Source organism: Xiphias gladius, chromosome 3 (genome assembly GCF_016859285.1).
Source record: "Xiphias gladius isolate SHS-SW01 ecotype Sanya breed wild chromosome 3, ASM1685928v1, whole genome shotgun sequence".
Classification (NCBI taxonomy): Eukaryota; Metazoa; Chordata; class Actinopteri; order Istiophoriformes; family Xiphiidae; genus Xiphias; species Xiphias gladius.
The window spans coordinates 17,831,968-17,853,494 of NC_053402.1; positions in this window are offsets into that span (position 1 = coordinate 17,831,968).

Genomic DNA, 21,527 nt, shown 5'->3' on the forward strand with positions numbered 1-21,527 from the left:
TAATGTAGCGCTAACGAAACGAAAGCGTCTACATTTCTTAATGAGCCTGATGTAAAAGCTGTGTATTCACTAACATTATTTACATTGTTACCATAACCTAGAGTGCTGAAGGGGAGAGAATTGATACCTCAATAGAGTTTGAAGAGGATTTATCATTACCCTCCTGTAGCAATATTTTTGCGCGCTTGGAGAGGAGCAATGTGGCTGACACAAAGATACATTTGAAACTGCTTTACTTTACGTAACCATCTCTGGTGAATTCTGAGTGTTGGTTAAATGGAGACGAATTCAGGAACAAAGTGCCTCCCGTGAACACAGTGATGCGCTCCTTTATGCTGTTATGACTTTTCCATGCGTCATTGAAACCCCTGAATTAAACACAACCGTGAATGCACACCGGGGCAGGGGGGCAAACTCAGAAGCTCTTAAACATTTGAACCACTGACTGCCTCGTTGCCTCTTCTCTTTTTTCTTTTCTTTTTTAACCTTTATGTACCGTTTCTCTCCTGAAAGATAGTTTTTAACAAATGAGAAGTGAGCTACAGATTGTATTTCAAGGAAATCGCAGTGAGTCAAATTTCCCAGTCACCTAATGGCCTTGTGTCATGTTCATGACAAGTTTCAAAAAAAGCCATCCTCTCTGCTCTGCTAATTAAAGGAAGAGACCCTATCACATTCCCCAGACTCTTCTTTTCACCAGTGAGAATAACAATGAACCCAGCAGAATGAATTATAGATTGTCCAATACTCTAAAGAATAATATGAGTGCTTTAGTACACAGTAAATTTTGGTGACCATTTAAAGGCCCTTTTAAGCCGTTTTCACTGCCCACAGAAACTGACTAATGAGTGTACTCACAGCGCTGTAATGAGTCAGCCAAGTGTTGGCTCTAACTAGAGCAGCACCCTAAACCAAAGACCCCGCTGCTGCTGCTGCTGTGTGTTTGTGTGTGTGTGTGCGTGTGCGTGGTGTTGTGGTATCAAGCTTTCTCCTTCAATTCCCACCAGTCTCTGGCTGGCCTTCCAAACAGCCTTACTTCAGCGATAAGCTCCGCCTTTGCCTTTTAATTATGGCATTTAAAATGCAAATAACAGCCCTATCTACACCGTTGTAATAACTAGAAAATTCTTGAGACACAGATCTAAGATGAAAATGCATAATTAAGTAATACATGGTTCTGTTTAAAACAAACATTTTTCAGATTCTCAGTGGATGACATGAAACAGAATTTCATATTAGAGATTTTTTTTTTTTTTAATATGTGATGTAGAAAATGTTCATCCCTGGTGATAAGTAATGTATTACCTCTCATTCTACCGATTCCTGACTTCAATATGACAGCTTTTATCTTCTCTATTGAGCCAGCGTGTCCTCAATAGTTCATTTAGTTGTGCCAATTAGAGATTTGGATGAAGCCCTCAAGAGCTGGGGAACATTCAGTGCAGTTAGTTCCTCATAAAGTAGGAAATGTCAGCCGTGACTTTGAGGCAAACTGTTTAAGTCCACCTCTATAATTATGATGTAAGGAAACGCATCAATGAATAAAATATCAAACTCTGCCTTGAGTGTGTAAACTTGAAAACCCAGTAGCAACTCATGAGGAACTTAAGACTCTTATTTTCATGCATTTTTAATTGGTAGTAAAATAAAGGGAAGAGGAAAGAAAACAGACCAATATGAACTCCAGAAAAAGTCTTTACATGTAATGCAGAGGCAATTTACAGCAATTTAGTGTGGCTGGATTCCAGCAGCCTCCTCAGGCGCCTCTTTTATTTTCATAGAAGAACCAGTGACAGTAATGAATCATAGTTAAGACCAAACTGCAGCGTAAGCTTGCAGTTTATTAAACAGTCAGCAGCTCATTGCTTTGATCCTTGGGAACGTCATTGTAATAGATTACAGTCCACCTCATTGATAGTTCTCCGACAAATCCTTCTCTGGTTCTCTTTCCCCTTAATGTCTCAGACGTCATCTTTCTTCACAGGGAGCTCGGGGGGGAAAAACACAAACAAGCAAACAGAGCCGAGGAGCCATACTTGGGAATGTGAATGCAGTGACCTTGGCTTGCGCTATCCTTCCGAGTGTTGAGTTTGAGTTTCTCTGTGGCTGAAGGCGGGACTTCAATCATGGCATTCTTTTGTCTCAGAAAGCCGGTTCACTCTAACATTCTGCCGAAGAACGAGATTTGTTCGGGGAGAGTTATCAGGTCTTGCACAGAAGCAGAACACTTTCAGTTTCCCTCGACTGCATCGTTCATCATCAGATGATTGATACTTATATGTGGCGCTGACACGGAGGCCATTCTTCTTAATTCTACTCAACATCCGCCATTAATGCCGGAGCAGTGGGTCAGGATGGGGTTATGTTGTTGATTAGTGTGCACCATCAGGATGAGTCAGATTTGTGACATTGACAGCGCCTGTCGAGTCCTGGAAATATTGATGGCGAGAGACAGAAATATTGTACTGTCACTCTTAAAAAGGCCAGAAAATGTGAACGTATAAGCTGAACAACACCACGACGTGCTGGGAGACCCGGGGCAATGTTTAATTTATAATTCCTTTTGTAAATCTTACTTAGAATAGATCATCTCAAATTTAGAACACGCCAGTGAGCTGATGTTGTCAGTATTTTTCAGCACTGTGGTCAATGAACTCAACTGACGTGTGGTGGAGTTTAGACATCCTTTTCTGTTTTTGTAGTCAGGGTGCATGCTGGGATTTAAAGGCTACAAGTATGATTTTTGATTAACCTGAGGTTAGGAAAGTTCTCCAGACAGTTCAATCTTCTTAAATATGTGAATGTAAAGTATAAAAAAATGCATGTGGAAAATGTACCGAGGCCATGACCTCCATGTCCTCTGTGATAGCTATTGTTCTGACTGCAAACCAATCTATTTCAGTGTCCTTGAAATTTCAGTGATGGTGGTAATTTGTTCTAGGTCATCCTGTACAAGGGCTTGTTTGGGCAATGGGAGCAACATGGCACTCTGAATGGGTTTGTGTCGCCTGTGTGCAATTTTATCAAAAATATAGTCTTGCTCTGAGATGTTTCTGGTACTAAGTTGCAAAATAAGCCACTTTATTTATTTTTTTGAGGATCTGCTCAATACTTCATGAGCTCTAATCTATCTTTCTATCATGCACTGTGATGCATCCCCCCCTCCGTTCTGTCCAGTTTCACAAAATGCTGTTGTAATCTTGCAGATTTAAACCCAGTTGGGCTTTACGCTGGCTTTATCTACAGTACTCATATGTTCATTGTGTATTCTGATGGGATTTCTGATGAAGATATCTAAAACAGTTCAGCACCTTTTTGTATACTCAAGCACTACCACTGCTGATACAAAGTCTAATATTCCACTGAGTAACTAAGCTGAAAATTTCCTCTCATGGCTATTTTGTGAAAGTTTAGACTGCAACCATGTTCTCAGAATTTAAGTTCTTGGACCATATTAAGGTGCAAACCAATTATCAGATAAGTAGTCGTGAAGGCTAAGAAACACATCAATGCAAGCGTTAAAAAATGAAACAAAACTTGTCTCTAGGCCTTTGACAGGGCAAAGGTTAAACGGAGGGGAATCCAACACCTCGTAATGGGACCTAATTGTGCACACCTGCGCGACTTCATGTGCACATGGGAAATGCAGTTCACTGCATTTCTAGTTCCCAAGTTCTTGGCACCCATCTTGGCACAAGAATTACATTTCCCATGTGCACGTGCACAACATAGCACAGGTGTACCCTATTTGGTCTCATTATAAGGGCTTGGATTCCCTTTTGTCCAGCATTTGCTCCGACGAAGCCCTAGGCACAGAATGCTTGGTTTTAATTCTGAATGGTTGGATTGTTTTTAAGTGTGTGGAGCCTTCGGAACTGAATGTATTGAAACTGTGTCAGATTCTGCCTTGTGTGAAATGGTTGAAAAGCATGTTGCAGCCACCTGCTGCCCGTCACTGCTTCCATCCGTGGTGAGAGGATCGAACAGAGTCCATAATGCTTCACAGATTGCAAAGCACAACACACAGAGCTGTCTGCTGAACAAGTCCTTACATTACATTACATGCCAGGTGTTACTGATTCCTCTGCTCTCCCTCGGTTCTCTCAGCATGAATTTTCCTCTGGTTATGTTCACAGCAGGAGATTCTGTGGCTGAGCTGGTCCTTGCTGGTCAAAGCTTTCCCTCTAATACATGGAGGGCCTTTGATGCTGATACTGTAATGACTCCAAGGAAAAGTCTGCACTTACTAGTTGTCGGTGGTATATCTGTGAGGGCACACAAAACACAAAAATACTATAGTTGTATTCCTATTTTTATTGTACATGGTTCAGTGCTGCTACTTGTACTAAATGTAAGTGGCAGTGACAACAATGAAAGAGTTTTTGACAAAAAGTGCAGTTTTTTTTTTTTTTTTTTTTGGCAGAGTAGCGAGACAGTCATTCTCTACTTCTTCCAGTGTGAATAAAAACCTCAGCTAAATGCCTACAATTGACTCTAAAGAACATGAAAAGACTGCAGCAAACCCTGCTTTGTAACGTAATGCAACGTTTGCGACAGTTATCTTAAAATGTCAAACAAAGTGAAGTTATGCTTCCGCGGGATTTAATTTTCCCTCAGGGAATCTACTGTAACATAGACAGAAAAACCCAGTCGAAGATGATTGGTAGCCAGTGGTAGACTAAGTACATCTAATAAAGTACAATATTTTAGTGCAATTTTGGGGTATTTTACTTGAGTTTGGTACTACTTTATACTACTATTCCAGTACTTTTAAAATTGAATTATTTCTGCTTATTAGCTGGTAACATTTCACATCAAAAACATTATAGATTAAGCCAGGGCTACAACTAATTCATATTTATCCATTATTGGTTAAATTATGATTATTTCAAACACGTACATCAGAGTTTCCTGGAGTCCAATATGAGATCTTCAAATGCCTTGTTTTGTCCGGTCAGCAGTCCACAACCCAGTGACATCCAGGTTACAATGACATTAATCAGAGAAACAAAAACAACAAATCCTCACATTGAAGACGCTGGATCCAAAGAATTTTTGATATATTTGATAAAAATTACTTTTCTGCTGATCAACTAATGGTTTCAGTTCTACATTAAACTACGGAACAGTATATACAATAGTTATAATTAGCGCCGCCTTGACCAGATACGATATTTAAATGCAGTTTACATGTTAATGTATCAACAATAATAATAAATAGCAATATCAGAAGCTAATTAATGTATTCCACTGTGTTGGAGAGTTAATAATTCCCCCCTCTGCTTCGGTGTGATTTAATGAGTTTAATGTTATCTTGTGATCTTGCTTGTGATCCTTATGAAGAAAAGTATAATTTAAAGAAAACCCCTAATTAATTCTAACAAATTCAGGGTAACCTTTGGAAAAAATGATAATCTAATTCAGTAAGATATGGTTATGCAACACTATGTAAAAACTGTAATGGGGTATTTTTACAGAGTGGTATTGTCACTTTTAGTTAAGTACAGTGGTTGAAGGAATACTTCTTCTCCCGCAGTTACTAGCTGACATAACAAATAAGTGGTGCATCTTCCCAGCAAACGTAAATATACATATTTGGGAGATTTATGAGACTTCCACAATAAAACTTAAAATGCTGTCAGTTATATCTGCAAATACTGTATTGTAAAAGCTGATAAGGGGCCCGTTGGGCTATAGACAAACAACGCATCACACAGAGGGGTGTGGCGTGTTGTTTTGCCGCGTGTAACGACTGATTAGAAAGAGGAGGGGAGTTCAACCCCACCTGACGTGCAATAAAAGTAGCTTGGATCAGTGTCATCATATCCTGAGATTTCCTCTGTCAGGTATTATCAAGCCCATAGAAGCCAGCAACAAAGTCAGCCCAACGCCTGCTGTGCTCAGCATAAGGATGTGTGAGTGCAATCTCAAAGCTGTTCCACTAACTGAGATGGAGCATCTATAGAGCCCTGTTCCTGGGAGCATATAATTTTCCATTTCAGCATATTGGACTGCTCTGTAATTAATCTTAATTTAGGGGCAGGAAGTGGCAGGTCTGCGGTCAGGTTGGACCTGTGCTGCCGTCTTTTAATAAAGAAGAAAATGGGGGGTTTAACACGATCGGTTGTCGTGAAAGAAAACTGGAGAGGCTTTAGGAAGGATTTACAGTATCTTTTGAGATCCTGGTGTATGCAAAGGTGGCAATAAGTTAGTTTAAGATATTATGCTTGCTGACTGTTCTCGGGCTATCTAACTCCATAAGAAATTATTATAAACCCTCATTTAGTCTCTTTCAGCATAGTTTATTGTGCCATAAATCACTTTCGGTTTCATTATATTGTTTCCCCAGAGAAAGCAGAGAAATATATTTGAAACAGAGGTGTACACTCATTTCTTTATGATTATCCCCACAACAAAGGCACCGATAGCAGCACTTTCATTATCATACATCACCACAAAGAATGATTCTGAGATGACAGGAACATGGCTTTAAGGATAAATGTTTCTGCCACGTTTGCTTCTGTAATCAGTTTTGTGTTCAAGCATATTATTTATTAGAAAAGCAGATGTTTGTGTAATTTTTAATTAACCAGATTTTCGCTTCCTATTATGGCATTTAATGCCTCATTATACTGTAAATATCTAATTCGACAGCTAGAGATATTTGAAATATAAACTTTTATTGAGATGAGACAAAGCACGTGGAGGTCGGCGTGTGCTGCTGAGAACAATATGGCTGCAAGAGGTGATACGGTATCAGTTTTCTGTTCACACGGTAGCCAAATAGATGAATGTAGTGTGAAATATGGCTCGGAGCTTGGGGATTGAAGTCAACCTGGTGTTTCTGTTTAATTGCAGCAATTTATTTATTTAAATCTGATAAAAACACAATGTGCTGTAGGATTTGCCATCAGGTATTTTAACGATCCACCGCTTAAGGCCTGCAAAGGAATGCTAATGCGGACAGGACGGTAAATACAGTGGAAGCACTGAACAGTTTTCATACATCAGGAAAGACTGCAGGAGCCTTCTTTTTTTTGAACTGGGAATCAGTTGCTCTGTAAGTAAGCTCGTTTTTCGACTCCTGCTTCTCTACTCAGAATAATTAATGTCTTTTTAATATTACAAAGATTATTAGACTGATCCTTCCACCAGGCAGCACCTGGTTTTTCTCAGATTTCTACCACAATCTCAGGTTTATACAGAAAATCCCTGTGACATGTTTAAAATACCAAGTAGTCCAACACTTGAAGTAACTGTGCAAATACGCATTGATGGGCTTGCTGTTATTTCACTTAAGGATGTATCGTTTGGGAGATATTAACTTCTCATCTCACTCTATCTCTTTCCGTCTCTCCTCCAGTCCTCCCTCTCTATTTCTCCTTCCTCCTTTCATCTCTCATCTGCAGTTCTCAGCTGATCTGCCACCATCTTAAAGTCGCTCTGGATCTCTGAGAGTATTCCTCGCTCAGCGGCTATGGATGAACTGATCCTCACGCTCTGCTGCTGTATAGAGGACACGGGAATAAGTGAGGTACCTTCAGTCTTGCCCGCACACTCTCTCTTGGCATATGATCGATTCATAACATACTACATCTCAGCACCAAAACGATACTACACCTCAAAAAGGCTCAACAAATGATAAAAAAAAACACCATTTCCCCTTGTGAGCGTGGAGTTTTAGATGAGGAAATCTTTATCCTATGTAACAGAGAAAATATATTTCAGTCAGCACTAACTGAGAGTCAACATGTCTGGTTTTATTTGTCCTAACACTGGTAACACACAGGCCTTAATACGTGCAGAGATCTGATATAACGCAATCCAAACAAGATATGCCCTTTCATCTAATCAGAGTCTTGATTGTTATTGATCTTCTCTACATTCTGCAAACGGAGGTTAAGGAGAATTTTTTATCATTTCACAGCGAAACAGCTTCTATGCTCTGACCGCTTTTGGCCAGCAGAGGCGATTCGATTATTTTCTGTAGGCAGTGATTCCCCCCTCCGGTTGGTTCGTACAGAGCAACGGCAGGACTAAATACAAGTTTACATATCTGTCGGGTTATTAAAGCGATACACATCATCATGCTCAATAATAAATAAGGAGAGCAAGTTTAGACGAGGCTGTGATGTGAATTAGAGGCTGCTGTAAATCTTTTTATCTGTCAAGCTAGAGGGAGTTTGCTGTGATGTCAGAAAAGTTTTACAGCCAATTTATACTTTATGCTTTTGCATATTGTTTAAAATGTGGAGACTTTTTCTTTGTTTGAGCTTATTTCTCACGAGAGCTGGTTAAGCGAACATCTAATGATTACAAAGCGGCAGTAAACCCAGATGTGTTTTTAAAGATTCGCATGATTTGTGCCCTAATTTGAAATGTCACACATTTTTCATAGCGCAGTTGGTCGATGTGTTGTGCTAACCTCATGTCCTTGGTTTTGTAAAAATGGTAATCATTAAAGGTGATGCTCGTGAATCTATCAATTACTGGCTACAGTAATGAGCAGACTGTATTCAATCAGGCAAAACACTAATTTATAGTCATCAATTAGTCAATCGGCAGTGTTTCACATGAACATGTGATGTCCCTCTGCAGGCTATTCTGAACACCAAACGAGCTGGTTTATTCTTCTAGTAAACTGTATAAGACATGATGGTGCTCCTCTTGAAAATCCTCTATACAATACCCTGCTCTCATCCCTTTAAAATAAGACATAACTCCTCGATGAAAAATCAATGAACAGGTAAACCTAAGTCTACCTAAAATACTTTCTATTAGATCGCTCGGTGTTGTGCTTCCGTGTTTGTTTTCAGTTTCAGTCTGACAGGGCTGAGGTGAGGATACGCTTGAGTGTGTCTGAGGGCAGCGGCCGGTCCGCCTTCGCTCCACGTCCCTCCAACGAACAGCGCGTCACTCTGACATGTTATTTACCACACTGTTGCCGTTCTTTAACGCAACACTAGAGCGAGATTTCCCACAGAACAAGGAAGTGTTTTCTCGTTGTCTGCACCCCTAAAAAGAGACATAACAGTGGGGGTTAAACTGTGGTGCCTGCTAAGCATCTGTAAAATAATACATTGATAAATATCTCCTGGTTGTTTCCGCTGCTTAATTTCAGATAACGAGGTATTGTCAAACCGCTGACATTGCCTGCAGCCACACAGGTTATAGTACGTATAGTAGTATCAATAATAAGTGCTGTAAGCGGATACCAGAGCAAAACATTTATTTGATAATCAAAATTTTAATAATGATTTTTATGGCATGTAAAACCATGTTTGAGGGGGAAGGGCCTGCAAACACGCGCCCGCAGCACCTGTCAACGAATTTCACTCCCACTGGTTTCAATGGTGATCCATGCCTCACAGTGTGTACTGTTTTTGTGCTTCTGCACCCAGGAGACCCTGAAGGGGAAGGTGGTGTGTGTCACACTGAGATTCATTTGATGGGAGATAATTGAATTCTAAGTGACTGAGTCATCATATTCCTTTTCGTTCATTTTGATGGAGTTTTACCACTTATGGTGTAATTTTGGCAACACTTTACTTTAACCCGCCTGTCCAGCTTTTTTAAGCAGTATATACATATTTAATAAATGGTTTTTAACACAGTAAACTTGAGTTGTTAAACAGCTATTGACGTTTTAAGTCTTTATATAAGTAAAGTATTTGTCAACTTCTCCTATGATGGCATATTTTATATTAATTACAGCTGCTTAACCACCAGCCTCCACTTATGGGTGCCCACAGAAGTAGTTGGAGTTGTTGATGAATACATTAATAAATGCTTATATGTGCTTACAATTTCATTATAGTATGTTATAAACCATTTATTAAATGTTACATATACTTACATATACTTCACACAATATATATTTTACTGTATTTGCGGTCTAATATCACAATGATGATTAATAATAAATTATTGCATGAATTGCTTACTCACTTCTATATTTAGTGTTTGACAGTTTATATCTAAAGTAAAAAATATATCTCTACTGATGAAGATAAGACACTTTCAAGGCCCATTTGCTGTATAGTAATTTGCAAAAGGCTGAATGAGTGGGAGGTTAATTGAGGAATTTAAAATATCACTTGTATAAATGCAACAATGAAGCTAGAAATGCTTCAGCATTGCTCGTTTTGCTGGTCGATTAAACTCAATCATTACCATTAGCCTCCAGAAACTGCATATTCAAATAAGGATGTACGTAGTTTAAAAAAAGGGGCATCATAGTTGCAATGAGGAAATATAAATCATTAATAGCAACACTTGCAGATTTCTTCTTCACAGGTGGGAAACCAGACTTAAACTGAACTTCTCTGTATTGAAACTGACATTGGATGTTGAATTCCCATTAATGATAAGCTGCCTGTATAAGTCACATTTCATTTCCAGAGAATCAGTCATAGATGGTTGATGATTATTTCTCCACCTATATATAAATTTCCCATCAGTGAAATGTTTTTCGAAGAAGAATCGACAGGTGTTCAATCCGAGCGAAAAATAATTCCACCTCCCCTGGTTGCAGCTTACAAGCTTGTTAAAATGTCTTCCCACTGTTCCCAGTATGGAGATTGGAGCTGGAGGCTAAGTATCAGAAATTGTCAGCCAGTATCATGGCTACTCTTTGTGCTCTCTGACCCGAGCGGGGCCAAAAAAACCTAACCCACAAATGCATCACGCTCGCTGGAAGTCACACCATTTGTGCAATGAGAAGTGTGAAGCGAATGCAAATGAGCAGCTTGTGTGTGGCTGGTGTATGGTCTGAGAGCTGCTATCTGATTCCAACAGCAGAACCTTCTGATTGTTCCTGAAGGCCAATTTTTTGTGACACATAAATATCCGTTTACACTTTCACTGGATCTGCATCTATCAGATATTTATTTTAAACCAAGGACCAGTACACAATCTATGGACCATTGTACTCTTTATTTGTCTTTGTTTTCATAAAGTATGAGTGCTTTTGTTTCTGCACAGGATTCCAAAATCCTACTCCATCTCTCCAATTTTAATATATCATTCAATTCACTAACTGCGCTAAATGATAAGACAGTGTGCCTGGTTTCTGAGGGGTTTGGTTCAGACACTCATTCAACTTGAGACATTTTCATTCACACCAACTGGAGCGAGGGTTTGCTGCACAGGCTGTGGGGTGGATTTACAACACCTCCGGCTGTCCCTTTTTCTGAACATGTTGAATAGTGATGATAAAACTGTCAGCAAGTTTGCCAGAACCTCTTTGTTTCTGGATGTGGGGGCGACTCAAGGTTCTGCAACAACAGAGCCAGCCAGGTTTCCTAAGTCTCCACAAAAAATCCAAACTAGTGCATGGAAGGACACAGGCTCTGCTGGCTGTGTGAGGTTCAGTCAGACTGACCTTTGTGGAGGAACTGGTGTTCTTCTCTGGACTGAGTAAGGTCTGACTCTGACTTCTGTCTAGGTATGTTGATGTTTTGAACTGTGTATTGTCTTTGTTTAACAATCATATTGCACAAATTAAATTAGTTGCCTGTTACATTTACATTTGCAGTTTTTACTTCTCTGATTTTTGTAGAAAAATGAAGAAGAGGAATGCTGTTTGAAAAGGTACATTTCTGAATATGATATGTTATTAGCAGTATAATGTATTTATGGTTAAAAATGCTGGAGAATTTGACATAAATAATAAAACTAAATCTGACAACATTAAGTCATTAGAGACACAGTCACGGCGTGTTAGAATTAGGAGAAGGACAATGCTACGCTTGAAAAAATTCTGACCACACAGTACAGTATAACTCTCTCTCATACGTCAACCTGAAATCACTTTCACACTGTTTGGTGTGACAGCTATTTACAGAATTAACTCTCTATCTCCGTTTTTTGTCTTTAAAGTAAATTCAATGCTAAATGCTTTAACTGTTACTGAGAGATGCGGAGAAGCGAGGGCCATGTACTTCCTACAACGGTCCCAAGGAAGGGCACCTTGCTCTTATTTTATAGAAATGCTGCTCCAAAACTCACAGTTTCTCTCTCCAGCAAGAAAACAAAGAAAGTTGAAATGCACGTTTTAACCAGTAGAAACACCTGCTAGATGTTGCTGAAATAGATATAAAGCAGGAAGTCCAGGAGCCCTGTGTATATATATATATATATATATATGTATATATATATGTATGTATATTGCTGAATTGCTAGAGCAGGGATCATTCTGTCCATAGTGTGCGTATAAGAGGATTTTTAAAAACACAAATTGTTCCAGAAGCTTGACTTCATTCTAAATGCATGAATTTGAGTGTTGCAGACCTGTACACACTTATAAATACACATAAAGCGTTCACCTTTACTACATTATAGCACTAACTGTACCTGCCAGTGTTGCCAAGCATTCATTCACCTGATTTGGATCTCAAGAGTGTCTGGGACTGACTGCTACTGTACAGGGACGGGCTTGGTAATTATTGGAAAACAGACGAATCCCAGCAGATGCTGTGCTGTACTACCAGGCGGCTGAGTTATTTGCCTCTTTCTTGGCATTGATATTACAATCACACACTTCATGGCAGGTTGTTTGAAATGTTTCTTAGGGAAGCCTGAAGCATAAATATTCTTTGAACACTAAAGATCAGTTGTCTCCAATGATCAAAAACTACAGTGCTGCACTGATTCCCTTTGAAGTTTAAGGCAGTTCTGCTGAAAGCTCCTGATTTCAAACATTGCTGATTCAGTGACATTTCATAACCCCTGCAGTGCATTATCATGCTCTAATATATTTTGAATAATACAAGGATGGCATCTTACAAACACTGCACTATTCATTCTTGTATTATATTATGATGTAGTGATAAAAACAAAAAAAAATCTATTTTGTCTTTGTTTCAAGTTATTCCTCGTCTGTTCCAGATCCAATCAGTCCAACCTTATGCACAACGTTGCATTTCTTCCTGCAGTCTGCCCTGTCTAGTACCAAGTGAAAGTGTGATGTTTTTGTGAATATGCAACGATGTATATTCCTAATTAGACCATATATATCATGACAAAGCTGATGTAAGTAGACAAGCTCTTTGCACATTGCCTTGCTCCTGTCATTCAAATGTTTGTATTTTTTTTACAAATTTCCTAATTCTGATTAAGATTCATATTGCACTTCGCTGCTGTCTCTCCTGTCAGATAGTGTTGGTGTGATATTTGGGTATATGTAAAAATGTCGACCTTCGATGTCATCATTAACGCTCGTGTTAGCATCCTTCGACGAGAAGTGCAGACAGCTGATGGACGTGCTTCGGTAGGCAGTAGATCTCAGTTAAACTGTTTATTATCGGCCCTGTGGATAATCAGACACTTTTTGGTGCTTTGAGTATCACAAACTAGCTGCTGTTTGCTCTGTTGTGTTGAGGTGACAGCTAACACCCTCTTCTACAGTAACGTCAGCAAATCACACCCAAACTATGAACATGATTAGATACAGTAGAACTCCAGGTAACCTACTTGTAAATTTGGCTTTTGTATTTTTGCTGAAGCGACCCCTTCAGATAACGCCTTGTCTCATGGGATGCTTCTGATGTAGCCCTTTTTCACATTCTGTGTGACTGTGAGCTGGGGAATGACAATGTCAGCGTTTCAGCTAGTACCACCTCATTATGCTAAGTTTAAGTTTGGTGTGTTATCTGTGACTCCGTTGGCAGGCCGGCGCAAGGTCACCAAATGGGGAAATTACATATGCAGCCATTTTAAAATTAGTATAAGACAGTACATTACAGTGTGAAATATGGATTTTAAAGATTTGAAGACTGAGTCGTGTTTTTAATAATCCATACCAAACTGAAGCTCTGTGGTGAATTGCTGTCGACTTACGATGGTCCTTCTTTGGATGCTCATGAGGCCCTTCATGCAGCAATATCTGTGACCTTTACATGACAAACCATGAGGGGCCACAGTTCTGACATATCGTTTTGTCTTGGGAGCCTTTGGCAGAAACTCTCAACTCTCCTCAGTGCAAGAGTGCATGACAGGCATTCTGGGTATTTCGAAAGGCCACTATCCATTTTCAGAACATTTAACAAGCAGCTAGGACACACTGTATTGCTTGGATCCATGAATCATATCTGTTCACCCATATTATCCCCCTTTATTTGCTCTAATGTGTTCTTAGCTTGATGAAAAAGAGAAAACATCTTTTAACTCTATGCTTGGGTCCAATTTCTGTCAGCTTCTCTTTCTTACATGGTGGTCGTAAATGTCTTTGCGCAATGAACTTAACCTTCGCTTCCATTTCTCAATAGCTTGTTATGCTGGTGATGTAAATAACTCAACCTTAATCCGCTGTGCACTTGAGGGCTGTGGATATGAGCATTAGATTAATTCCCTAAAATTCAAATGTAATTTTGAAAGTGAAATTTTTTTTTATTTATTGTTCTTGTTTCTTCTTCTATTTGGGCATCTGTTTATGTTAACATCATGTAAATATCATAACCCTATCACCAGACAAACACTGTGATATTGAACAATTAAGCAAAAAAACCCTGATTAGGTTAAATGACAATGTTTTTTTTTTTTTTTTCATGTTCTTTGCCACTGTTTTTCCCCAACAGTAAGGTATGGTTACAGGAATACTTGGACATACTGTTGTCACTTTCTTGCAGGGAGTTATATAGGATGATAGATACCACTCTCATGCCCGTGCACTAATTATAAGGCCAGAGCCAAGAGTCAGTTAGCTTAGCTTAGCACAAAGACTGGAAAGGGAGGGAAACAGCTAGCCTGACTTTGTCCAACATTAACAAAATGTGCCTACCACCATCTGTAAAGCTCACTAATTAACATGTGGATTCTCGCCTGTTTTGTATATACAAAAACCGAAGTGTAAAATTGACAAGTTGTGGTTTTGCAGAGCCTGTTTTCTCTTCTTATTTTTCCTAGGTATCTTTCAGCCAGAATTATACACAGGAATGCAAATTTGTTCAACTACTGATTTTCATTCATGAATTCCGGAAATTACAACTACAGTAGTACATGACTGCACCGATACATAAAGCTAAGACAAAACCCTGAACCTTCAAACTCATCTTATCTTCTCAAAGTTTAATGGCATACCAAACTGAGACCGGAGACCACCGGCTGTCTGAAAAGTAGACATAAAGTAAACATAAAATCTTTGAAAATAGCTGACAGTAATAATAAATATATGATTTGTACTTCAATGACCTAAAACGGGCAAAAACTCCCGCGTAGCCCTTGAATTTTATAGTGCTGTTAGAACTTTCTTCTGTTTGGATTCTTGCCGACGGATGAAGCACACAAGTCATTTACTCTGAGTGAGAGAAAAACATTCGGAAACCCTTGGGTTCAGTGGCTTGAAGAAGTGTGGAAGCATTGGCGCGTCAAGAAAAAAAACATGCACTTCGAAGTCAAGCAACAAAGTCGATCTGTGTCAAAGCACCAGCACGACCTTGAGAAATGGAAAAAAAGATAAATACAAAAAATCAGCAGCAAACAGAATTGCCCATGCTTTTTTTGACACTTTGTGGTAGGTCATCGTTCGACACTTACAGATAAAAGTGGAAATCCACATAAATGCGATGGTAACATTGTAGAAATCTCTTTCACAGTCTCTGAAAAAGTTGAGGCTCTGCGGTATGTTTAACTGTCTCTGTATATACAATTTCTATTTACTGACGAGTTCAGAAAGGTCCCTGTAATTCACTGTAACTGAACACGTCCTCAAATCAAGGATAACAGTCCAAACTCTGATGTCAGAGTCATTTCGTCACCAAAGCAGACCAAACTGTCAAAACTGTATGTTGTTGTTGTTGTACTGTATTGTATGGTTATAACATACTATCTGTGCATAAAGCTACCATGTTTAACTGAATTGGTTTGGCCTGAATATTGTTGGTAGACCATTTTTAATTATTCAGTAGTCAAACAACTTTGATGCTGTGAGACACAAAGGCTGACAATTCCAGTGGAGCTCACTGTAAGTCCCAGTTATGTCAGCAAACATTAATAATCCTCTTACATTTTGAACCCATGTAGTGCAACTTGTCATGCATTTCAGACTGATTCTTTTGTTGCCTTCATATAGCTTTATAGTGTCTCTGGCAACCACAAGCCATTAAGCTGTGCCCATTTTACAGGCTGACAGAACAGACGAGACTTGTTATTTCTTTTACCTTTTTTCTCAGATTTTCGAGAGCACATGTGAAGTCATTCAGATGTAAATTAGTATACTTCCACAAGAAGAGAACTGTTAAAATATGAGATAAATGTTCAGTGAGTGATTTTCTCTAATTTATCAGCGATGACAGGCTGGTAGATTGTTGTTTTAAAGGTGCAATAACCAGCATTTTCAGTTATCCGAAGCACATCAGCTTGAAGGATGCCAAAATGAGGCGATGTGTCTATGATGGCAAATCCCCTCCCTGTACTTTGGGGTGGTAATAATTTTCTGACAGCAAAACATTTGATATTGCCTAAGGTAAAATGTCTCCCATAAAAGCAATGATTGTGTTGTGACCAGAAATGTAAGTGAAAAATTCCAGCCAAAGAGCACATGCAGGGTTATATTCAAAAACTACTGAGACTGGATTAATCTTATTACCTCTTTAGAAGCCTTGTAGAAGATTCATGTTGACTGCTGAAAATACCATTTAGTGTTGCCTCACTCTCTAAATTGCCTCTCTTGTTAAAACTGATTACAGTATAACCAAGTTTCTGAGGATCTTAAATGAGCCCCAACCTATCAGTTTCAGTCACTTTTTAAATGTAAATTAAAAACTCTTCCTGTGCTGTGGATTGATTAATTTCCTCCACTGCACTTTTCTCTATTAAATGTGGGGCTATTTATTACCGCAATACAGTGAGACAGCTGTTACTCCATTATTTATCATTCTTTTGTCTATTTTTCTTTACTTAAATTTCATTTTTTGTTGCCAGTTTCTGTTCAAAATTTGCTTTAATGCATATTTATGTCCTATGTAAAGCATGTTGAAATGCCACAGGGGTTGATATACATACAAACTTCAGTCGAACAATCCCGTGCTTCGATGTTTGTGGAAAGTTTGCATTTCTGTTTCAAAAGTTTGAATGCATTGTTTATTGGAGGAATAGTTCAGCATTTTGGGGAAAGAGTTTTTTTGTTTTTTTCAAAAGATGAGATTCTCCTTTCTTCAGCTATAGACATACAGACTCAAACCCTAAAATTCTATGAGGAAGAGAAATCAGAGCAGAGAGCCGGCCGGAGTGAGCAGCAGATATCTTAAAATATTTACTCTGTGGGTTGGAGGTTGAGGGCTGCTGAAAGGGGAGATGGTAAAAGACAAGAGGAGGAGTTGGACTGATACTTACTGAATGAGCCCATTTTCTCTAAAAGCATGAAAGTAATGACACAATGGAAATACTTTGATAAGTCACATTACACTAAACCAGGGCCAGTGTGATTGCAATGAGCTTCGCGACAATCTGTGATAATTTCGCCCCGAGAATCTATCCGACGCAAAACAGGAGCAATCTCAGTGGCTTTGCATTTGCTCTGATTATTGTCTCCCGTTCTCCAAAGTAAGGACATTACTTCCCCAATTACAGAGTTACTTTCAGGAATAATTCACCATTTTTTCCCCAAAATGCCTACACATTAAGGGTCAATGAGGCATTATATGAGCAGTGCACATCCTCCATCCATGTTTACGACACTGATGGCATTTTATTCGCACCCTGAAAACAATCATGACAATTTCATGGTTCCATTTCATTGGAGCTAGCACAATAAATCTCAACCTTACATTCCTAATTACATCCGAGTAAGCAACACAAATGGGCAGCATCGATCAAAAAGGCAGACAGAAGCATTTTTCCTGTAACACATAACTGCAACATAGACTCTGTGAGGGTTCGAATACTGTATGACTCTGCAAACCTTTTGTCATCTTATCATGTCCACAGTTGCTCATGTGCCTGAGCTGGTCAGGGACAAAGATGATTTTTTTGTTTCCTTTTTAAAACTCAAAAATGCACATTCATTTGTCTGGACCTGTATGTGCAACTGACACCACCTGACAGCTCAGTGACTAGCGGTAACAGCACTCTGATTACTTACTTACTCTTCCTTTTTCACCCATTAGTACTTAAGTGAACTCTCAGTGTTGTTTAGACTGAAGTTCTATTCATTTTCACCACCTGCTGGGGTTTTAAAAGCTTCGGGGTCTGTAATCTTGAGCTGCTTACAGCTAAGGGCAGCGGGCTCTGGGGTTTGGAAAGAATGACAAAAGTGGTGAAAGTATGAGTAAGTGGTGGTCATTTGGCAGAGCTCCTTATTGTGTTCTGCTCTCCTGAACATGCTGTCGGGCACATTCCGTCAGTCGAATAAGGACTTAATTATCTAAGTTACAGACTCAGACTGACTGCATTTATCAGGCATCCTGGAGAGGGTGTCTGTTATCACTGCATTCGCCTTCTTTTCCTCTGGGAGTCCCTTGGGCGCCGTCCTGTAGACTGAAATGACTTCCTCTTTGATCCCACATTTAAATGGAAGGCAGCGGGCAGAGTGCAGCCCTCAGCCAACACGGAACAGTTGTTTGACTTGCAAAACTGGTGCCTCCACAACAGTTTGTATGTTATCCTTGGTCTTCCAGTTTGATTTTTTCCTAAACAAAATAGCATTTGAATATAATGTTGTTTAGCAGATGACTTGGAAGTTCTAGATACCGCAGGAGTCGGTAACTCGTAGAAATGTAAGGACCACTCGCCATTTTACAAGGGGGTTGTGGGCTGGCCCGAGAAATAGTTCGGTGTGAGTGGTATCAAAGTTCTTACCATGGAACATTTGCTTTAATGAGATACCAGCTGACATTTCAAGCCTCTGTTCATCCAAAATTGAGCATTTACATTCTTTAGCTTCATTTCCTGGCCACAATTAAAAAGTGCTGTATTATAGTATCCCTAACATGGTTTTGTTAGTAAGTAAAAAGAATCAGACAGGGGGTGTTTTTTTTCCCCGTTTTTTTTCACACCATACTTTCTTTCTGACCACAGTGTGGAGTCTTTTATATTTTCAATGAAAGCAATGTAATGCAAATCCCTACCTCGCTCGCATGTGAAACAATATGTTCGCTACCCCTGAGGGTTGCTACCGACCGCTGCGGTATCCCAGGAGTTGGTACGCATCTTCTCACCACTACTGCTTAATTAGTTGACTGTGTGCCTGGAGACCTGTTCTGCACTTGACCTTTCTGAAGGTAAGGCAAACAGTACATGCTCAGCAGCCCAGAGGAAATGAGGTGAGGGGAAAGGTTTTCACATTGGTTAGTGGTGTGTGTGTACATACATATGTGGCTGTGTTGCTTCTTTTTTTTTTTTTCCTGAAGAATGCATGGCTCCTTTAATGGGAAACTTTTCATTAGTATGGCACGCAGCTCGTCAGATTTATTACATCAACCATGAAGCAGCACTTCAGAGATACCGCCACGAGAAAATACCAATACGCATCTGTAGATGAAATAAATACATTTTTTGGTATATCTTTTAATTTAGAGAAACAGCTTGAAGTAGGATACTCAGTGATAGAACATGTTCATGGAAAAACCAGGAGGACATATTCAAAAGGTGCATTGATGCAGGTAGAGGTTAGCTCGCATGCCATTTTAGTATTTAATGAGATTTCCTCTAGAGGGGTTTCTGGCTGCCAAGTTTCAAATCATCTAAAGGGAAGTCTGCTCTTCTCATTGTCCATTGGAGAAAAAGGAACATCCTCATTATCCACCATAGCTTTGGCTCATTAGGGGGGACAAGGAGATGTTTCGATAGACATACTTCAACACTCAACCCCCTCCCCCAGTTAGAAACAAGCTAGAGATCTGCTTTCAATACATCTGGAAATTTCAAGTGACATCAGAATAATAGATCAAACAAATGGTAGCAAACTTGGTGCGTTACATAAACCAAGCCAATAAATATCATAAGATTTAAAAAAAAAAATCTTTTTATCTACCATTGTGCTTGAACATTTTTTATGTCACTGATATTTTTTGAAGCATTCTATGGTTACTGTGCTTTTTGGGACATAGCACATTCGCTGCTTTTTTTCTTCAGATGTCTTCCCCACAATACAGAGATTACAGACACGGGCTTGTAAAGTGTGTGAAGTGTCAGGGTTGGCGCCTCAGTAGAATTTCAATCAGTTTTCAAGGCAGGCGTTATAAAAGACCTCTACAGCATTGGAATCCACAAGAGGTGACTGCAAAACTTACATCTGAATGCTGCCTCATTATTTCATCTTATTTAATAAAAATGAAAATAAATGGACCCCATGGTAATTGATTTTAGTGTGTACTGTTAGACAATTTCAATGAGTGGCAGAGGTGTATTTTACCTCAGGGTCTCTGAAAGTTCATGACATTTACAACAGCTTCTTTGGTATTTACTTTGAAGGTTAGAATGGTCAGTCAGACAGCTTTTATTTACCCAATGAGCGCTTTGTTCTTTCATAATGACAAGTAAATACAGTACATTACATTATACATCAATGAATAGTGTGTTTTCATTGCTACAACTGCATGTGTGCCACTGCAGATCTAGGTTTGATACCGCAACGCATTAAAACTTAATGAGCACAAGCATTCGAGGAAAAAATGTGCACAACTTTGAAGGCTGCCATTTTCCTCACTGCAAAATGTCTTGCAGTCTGTCTAAGAGGCTTAAAGATTCCCACAAAAATTTCACCTAATGTACTTCAATAGAAAGTACACGGAAGGTGGCCCGATGCAGGACAGATAGCACATCAAAGTATTCATTGGGTATTATACAGCGGCAGCGGCGGGGGAGTCTCTTCTCACTGCCATGTCATCGAGCCCTGAGCATTCTGGGGGAAAAGTTATAATTAACGGAGCTGAGATAAAGTTGAGCTTATTGCTAAACTGGCGTGTCTGCTGATGGCTCACTAAGTAGCAGGCAGATGCAGACGGCATTGGCAGGTTAATCAAAAATTAATGGAGAATATCATAAATGACAGTTTAAACACTGCTGTTGGCCGACGGATACGTACTGGAGGAGCGCAGTTGGAATGCAAGTGAATATCTCATTTCTTTAATATGGAAGGTCACATTGGCACATTTGCACATTAGTGTTATTGTGACTAGATAGGGGTGCTCAGTACACGGCCCTGCAGTCGGGGATGTAAATGAAACACCTATGGAAGAAGTCACAGAAATGTTTCATAATCTAAATACTGTTTCGCCATTAGCATAGCATCTTAATGTAGGGGTTAAGCTGACGAACATTCCTTCGATTATCATATTATTTTATCAAATATTTTCATTAAATACCTTCTAAGAACAAAGAATAACGTGAACACATTTGTAAAGTACTTCGAAGCCAGAGTGTGTATCTAGATTCCCCGGATAAAGTGTTCAGTTGCACTGCCTCATCGCTGTGACGCATCAAAAACACAGACATGTTTAGTTTGAAGGATGACAACTATGCACATCACTTCACTGACAAGATTGTCTTTGCAGTTCTTCTGAGGAACATCATGTGAAGCACATAGTGTC